This window comes from Pteropus medius, unplaced genomic scaffold (assembly GCF_902729225.1).
Source record: "Pteropus medius unplaced genomic scaffold, Ma_sr-lr_union100, whole genome shotgun sequence".
Classification (NCBI taxonomy): Eukaryota; Metazoa; Chordata; class Mammalia; order Chiroptera; family Pteropodidae; genus Pteropus; species Pteropus medius.
Window position 1 is genome coordinate 24149357 of NW_024347791.1, and position 7158 is coordinate 24156514.

The window sequence follows — 7158 nt, forward strand, 5'->3', positions numbered from 1 at the left end:
ATGTTGTTTGATTTGCAGAAACAGCAATATGAAAAGATGAGTTTAAATATACATATATCCCCATGATCATCCCATGGTGTCACATAATGGAATAACACCCAGAGAGCAAATAAATCGTCTTTGTGAAATTAGCAGCACCAATAAATTCCTGTTAGAATTTTGATAATACATATTACACAAAAACAGAAGAAAATTCTTTAGAGATTTTAGCATCACAAAGGTATTGACAGTTGTTGTTTGCATAAGCAAAGCCATCCCTACATCCATCCATTATTTTTTGACAACAGAAACCAGATTTTATTCACATATTGGCATTGATTTAACCAGTGAATAAATAAAATCTAAGCCACTCATGAAAGATCCATTCTCCTTGACAATGATTGCTTCAGGTGTGAGCACATGAGGCAAACCTGATGGGTATAAAGTAAGGAGGCACCTGCTGAAGCATTTACTGGAAAGCTTGCTGTCTTAAAAAGGAGCACACATTAGGGATTCTCTAATTTTTTGTACCTTTGAATTTTGCTGAGCAAAATGATACCTAGAATTTATGCAATCATCTTATGACTTTGAAAGGAAACACGTTTTCTAAATTAACCAATGTGAAGTCACCTTTATTTCAGAATTCCTGTAATATGAACTAGTAAATCTTGTGAAAAAATAATTTATTTTAATTTTTAAGATATTTGATTGAGTCTTTTGTTACTTGTAGCAGAATGCAGCCTAACTGCTATAAATAGCTTAACAAATACAAATACCGTATGATCTCACTTATATGTGGAATTAAAAAGAACAACAATTTTTTTAAAAACCAAGCTAAAGATATAGAGAACAGATTGTTCATTGCCAGAGGTAGGCAACTGGCAGTGGGTGAAATAGGTGAAGGGAGTCAAAAAGTACAAACTTCAGTTATAAAATAATTAAGTCATGGGATGTAATGTGACTATAGTTAATTATATTGTATTTCATATTTGAAAGTTGCTAAGAGAGTAGATCTTAAAAGTCCTCATCACAAGAAAAAAAAATAACTATTTATGGTGACAGATGTTAACTAGACTTATGTGGTGATCATTTCACAATATATAAAAATATTGAATCATGTTGTACACCTAAAACTAGTATAAGTTTATTACACATAATTTTTTCAGTTTCTCCAATGTAAGTTACTCTTTTTTATCTTATTTTATTTTTTCTTTTCACACTCTTTGGAAGGAAGTCACTATGTACAGTGCATTTTTAAAATGTGGAGAGTTTTGCTCTACCTCCTTAAGGGTGGAATATCTACATAAACTATTTGAAATTCTTCTGCGCAGTAGATTTGTCCCTTCTCCTTCCATTTACTTATTTAATCAATCTTTTATTTATATCAGTATTTTATACTTTGGGTATTATATTTTATTTATTTATCTCTTAATTTTTGATTTGCAATTAGAGTTGAAATGCAATCCTATTCCATATTAGTTTCAGGTGTATGGCAAAGTGGGCAGGCATCCATACAATCTACGAAGTGATCCCATGATTAGTCTAGGACCCACTTAGTACTATACAGAGTCATTACAGTATTCTTGACTATATTCCCTATGCTGCATTCCATGTGCCTGTGACTGTTTTGTAACTACCTGTTTGTACTTATTAGTCTCTTAATCTTTTTACCCAGCCCCCAAACTCCCTCCCACCCCAAACTGGCAATCACCAGTTTGTTCTCTGTATCCATGAGTTTGTTTTCATTTTGTTTTTGTTTGTTTGTTTGCTTATTTTTTTACTAAGATTCCACATATAACCAAAATATATGATATTTGTTTTTCTCTGTCTGACTTATTTCACTTAGCATAATACCCTCTAAGGTGAGCAGTCCCCAACCCTTTTGGCATCAGGGACCGGTGCTCCTATGAGAATCGAATGCCCGATGATCTGAGGTGGAGCTGAGGCAGTGATGCTAGTGCTGGGGAGTGGCTGCAAATACAGATGAAGTTTTGTTCACTTACCAGCTTCTCATGTCCTGCTGTGCAGTCCGAGTCCTAACAGCCCACAGAGTGATACCATTCTGCTGCCTAGGGTTTGGGGATCCCTGCTCTAGGTTATTCCATGTTGTTGCAAATGGTAAGATTTCATTTTTTATGGCTGAATAATATTCCAGTGTATATATGTAGTATCTCTTCTCTATCCAATTATCTATTGGTGGGCACTTAGGTTGCTTCCATACTTTGGTTGTTATAAACCGCTTCAGCGAGCATAGGAATGCATATAATATCTTTTCAAGTAAGTGTTTTGGATTTCGTCGGATAAATCCCCAGAAGTGGAATTGCTGGGTCATAAGGTAGTTCTATTTTTAATTTTTTGAGAAACCTCCAGACTATTTTTCATAGTGGTTGTACCAATTTGCAATCCTACTAGCCATGCACGAGAGTTCTCTTTTCTCCACATCCTTGCCAACACTTGTTCTTTTTTTGATTTATTGATGATAGCCATTCTGGCAGGTGTGAGGCGATATCTCATTGTGGTTTTAAGTTATGCTGTTCTGATAATTAGTTATGTTCAGCATCTTTTCATACGTCTATTGGTCATCTATATGTCTTCTTTGGAGAAGCATCGATTTAGGACACCTGCCCATTTTTTAATTGGAGTTTGTTTTTGGTGTTGAGTGGTATGAGTTATTTATAAATTTTAGATATTAACCCCTTATCAGAGGTATCACTGGCAAATATCTTCTTCCATTCAGTAGGTTGTCTTTTTGTTTTGTTGATGGTTTCCTTTGCTGTGCAAAAACTTTTCCGTTTGATATAGTTTAATTTGTTTATATTTTTCCCTTTGCTCAAGGAGATATATCAGAAAAAAATATTACTAAGAGCAATATCAGAGAGTTTGCTGCCTGCTTTCTTCTAGGAGTTTTATGGATTTGGGTCTTATATTCAAGTCTTTAATCCATTTTTAGTTTATTCCTATAAATGGTATAAGAAGATGGTCCAGTTTAATTTTTTTTGCATGTATCTATCCAGTTTTCCCAGCATCATTTATTGCATAGACTGTCTTTGTATATTCATGCCTCCTTTGTCATAGATAAATGACCGTACAGGCGTGGATTTATTTCTGAGCTCTCTATTTTGTTCCATTGATCTATGTGTCTGTTTTTGTGCCAATACCATCCTGTTTTGGTTAGGATAGCCTTGTATATAGTTTGATATCAGGTAGTGTGATACTTCCAACTTTGTTCTTCTTTCTCAAGATTGCAATAGTTTCTTAAAGAAAAAAATATCTTAACAGGTACTCAGTCTTAACTGATATTCAATACTGTAAATGATTAGAAAACATTTTGGTGTTATTCATTTCAGATGTCTAATAAATTATTGCCATTTTGGAGTTTGTCTTTGCCATTCTTTCATTAGTTGACAAAAGTTACTAATTCTTGAAGAATTAAAATAGTGTGAAAAGAATTAACTTGAAAGAGTTTATAGACAGAAGAAATGTTAAATGAACAAGACTATTTCTTCATAACTAAAGAAGAGTTTATATCAGTTATTTGTTACAAAATGCTGTGAGTCATTATAGTATTTACATAATAAAAGGTGTATGTTTTTTCTATTTTGGTTAAAGTTGTAACACATATTTTCATGCAGAATACTAAATATTTCTGATTGAGCAGAGAACTTACCATGATTACAAACACTTTAACCAATAGAAAAAATTATAAAGAATATCAAAGCAAGACAATTTTGATTTACTCTCTGCATTTACTTCCTTCCAAATACTTGAGTTCACTTGTCCTATTAAAATATGTGGTTTTGAGGGGAAAGATGAGCAAGGCATCCCAGATTTGCTAATATAGCACATTTTGACAGGTTGCTATGCATAAAATGATTTATCATCAGGATGAGAATAGAATAAAAAGTAGAGGTGAAATCATGCCAACCTGAGGGAAATAAATGTTCTGTTAATCTTTTAATTATTTTTTGAATAAATTGAGCTGACTTTTGCTTTCTAAAGTTTGTTTCACCACTTTGATGTGTTTTATCTATTCGGCAAAAAATAAAATAAAATTTTTAGTATATTATCAGCAAGACTGATGAAGTGAACACATTATTTAGGATAGTTAAACAATGTGCGCACATTTCTTCCTTGGTTATAGGGAAAAAAGTCTTGAGTTTTTATCCTGATTTTATTACTCGACTTTTCCACTTATAAAAAGGTGCTTTTAGACAAGTTAGTTAACTTTTCGGAAAGTCGCTTTTTTTCTCTTATGTAAAATTGGATATTATCATCTACCTCACGTAATTATTGTAAAACTCATCTACAGCCATGCCACCCTGAACAAGCCGAATCCCATCTGATCTCGGAAGCTCAGCAGGGTCGGGCTTGGTTAGTACTTGGATGGGAGACCACCTAGGAAGACCAGATGCTGTAGGCTTAAAAAATAAGTGATTATAAGCTGACAAAAGTCCTTGCAATCTGTGAGGTCAACCAAAGGTTGCCTCACCTAAAAAAAATATATATATTGTAAAACTCGTCTTAAATAACATATAGAAAAGCACTTATGTAATATTTGGCTTAATCTTGGTTTATAAAAATTTTGGAGTTACCAATCTTTTCTAGTGAAAACATTAAGTTTGCAAATTAATAAACATTATTTTAAAATATTATTTTTGCAGAATGACATCAGCAAGATATCTGAATAAGACATCCTTCTCATGTATTCCTCTCCTCAACAACAACAATTTCTTGTCCATTCGCAGTGAAACTTCCTTTGTGGAAGCAGTGGGATCCAATGCCAAATACCAAGGGACCTGAGTGGAGTCTTGTCCACCTGTGCATTAGGTAATAGGCATGGAGACCTTAGTGCCAGCTGTGGACCTTGCAATGAATGACCTGTGTACTGGCTCCAGTCACTCTCAGCCACAGTCTGGGAGCCCTTGGAGAACACTGTATTAGACAATCACCGATGAAAGAGAGAGTCTTTGTAGACATTCAGAAGTCCAGCAGAGAAGTCCCAGTCATAAGAGACTACGATGAACGATTATATGCAAACAAATTAAGTAACCTAGAAAAATGGATAAATTTCTAGAAATATACAATCTACCAAGATTGAAGCATTAAGAAATAGAAAATCTGAGCAGACCAATAATGAGTAAAAAGATTGAATACTTTTTAATGACACTCTATTCATTTTTGGACAGAATGATAATGTTAATGATAAATTTAAGGGATTTGTTTTGCCTGCATGTGTCAAAGCCAAAGGAGACATAGATGGGAGTTCGCAGCAAAGAAAGTAGAGATTTGTTTAAGGGAATGGCTCCAAGCCCAGAGACATAGGTGAGCTTAAAGACCTAGCTCCTCTATGGCCTCTAGGAGGTAGATTATATAGGGGAAAACTCATTAGTAGCTGAGGGAGTTGGAGTCTTGGGCTCTAACAATTGGTCGGGGCTAGGGTATGAGGCAGTTGATCATTGCATCAGGCTCTGATGTATTCATGGCATCGTTTTCTCTGGTTTCGAGGTGATATTGGTAAGGTTGTTCTACCCTCATGAGTGTGAGGATGCAAGATGTTATCTTTAGTTTGAAGAAACTCTTTTTCTGTGGTCAACAGATCTGAGGCTTTGTTCTTAAGACTATTTGATGCTGACATAAGGGAGTGGTCATGCAGTTTGCAGAAAGATAAGGAAAGAAAAGCAAGTAAGCCCAAGGCCAGTTCAAATCAAGAAGAAAGAAGAGAAAAATTTATTTTAAAGAAGCCAAGATTTGTTCGGTTATAATAAAAACAAATGAGTTTTTTTCCAAATCTTATATTTAATAAAGTTTTTGCAATAAAAAATGACCTAAATATCTTGAATTGCACAGTCAAGTAAATGCTCTTTTTGTGAAAATAATTTTACGGTTAAAATAAATTTATACTTCAATTAGTTTAATAACTTAATGGAAGAGGTTTTGAATATTATATCAAATTTCTTCCAGTTTAAATAATTTATCAAGTGACAGTGATGGACTAGGAGAAAAAACAGAAACAATATTTAAGACAACATATTGAGAGAAGGATCCAGAGATCCTTTACATCTTACTCTGTGCTTCCCCAGTTGTTCATTGTGCGTATCATTTGTGATAAATCATAGCTTCCTTGCACTGTATCATCATCACTGTCATTCAAAGGCATTCAGACCCTACCAAAGTAAAATTACTGCTCAAGAGAAACTTAGCCACACATTTTTGAGCTTCTGAAATATCCTCTGATAAAATAACCAGATAGTACCTGGTTTGAATATTTATCAAGCACAAGAGTGAGTAGGTATCAATCTTCTATTTCTCATTTCTAAAATGAATATAAATAATTGCTTGGCAATTGCTTTATATATTTAAAGGGAAAGGGACACTATACTTTTAGGAAATTACTGAAAAAAAGCATTTGATTAATCTTTGTCCTCAATGTGTACTTTGGGAATGACAGGTATAAACATAGACTTTTCAGGTGATTAGAAAAAACCAAAACCTCATACAAACCCTTCCCTTTCACTGAATAGAATTAAACCTACTGATTTATCTGGAAAAAAATTTTACCCAGTCTCCAAAATTTAGCACTAGCTTTTCTTTACTCTTTTCTCAGGGAAGCCTTCCTGAATTTAATGAAAAGATTACATGCTCATAGTACTCACCAGAGTTTTGTGATTATGTACATATATGTTCTTAACACTTTGAAAACCCTGAGGACAGAGACAAATCAGCTTTAGAGTTCCATTTTCAAACACAATTCAGTGACTGTCTGAATTTCAATAAATACTTGTGGAAGGAAAGTAAGAAAGCTTTGATACAGAATGTTTTCATTATAATTCAGGCAAAGCAAGTTTATGAATAATAAGGAAAATTTTTAAATTCTCATTTTGAAGTTATTTGAATGTCTCACTTATCTTTTTAACTTAATTTTTATTTCAAAATATGACTGACGTGTGTGTGTGTGTGTGTGTGTGTGTGTGTGTATGCGTGCGCGTGCGCGTGCGTGCAGGTGCACCTGGGACCTTTATTCAAGATATATTATTACTTTAGCCTTAGTAGATGATACTTCACAAAAAAATAAGTTTATTGCATTGCTTTAAAATAAAGTACTTTAGCTTCTTTTAGTATCCATCCCATCTTCCAATTCCACACATACAAATACTCTAAACTCATATTATTAAAAGAGAT

At 33.7% G+C, this 7158-nt stretch overlaps 1 pseudogene; it reads left to right on the forward strand.

Moving 5' to 3' along the window:
- The first annotated feature begins 4280 nt into the window (after positions 1-4280).
- On the forward strand, positions 4281-4399 carry LOC120615213 (uncharacterized; annotated as a pseudogene).
- Positions 4400-7158: the final 2759 nt, after the last annotated feature.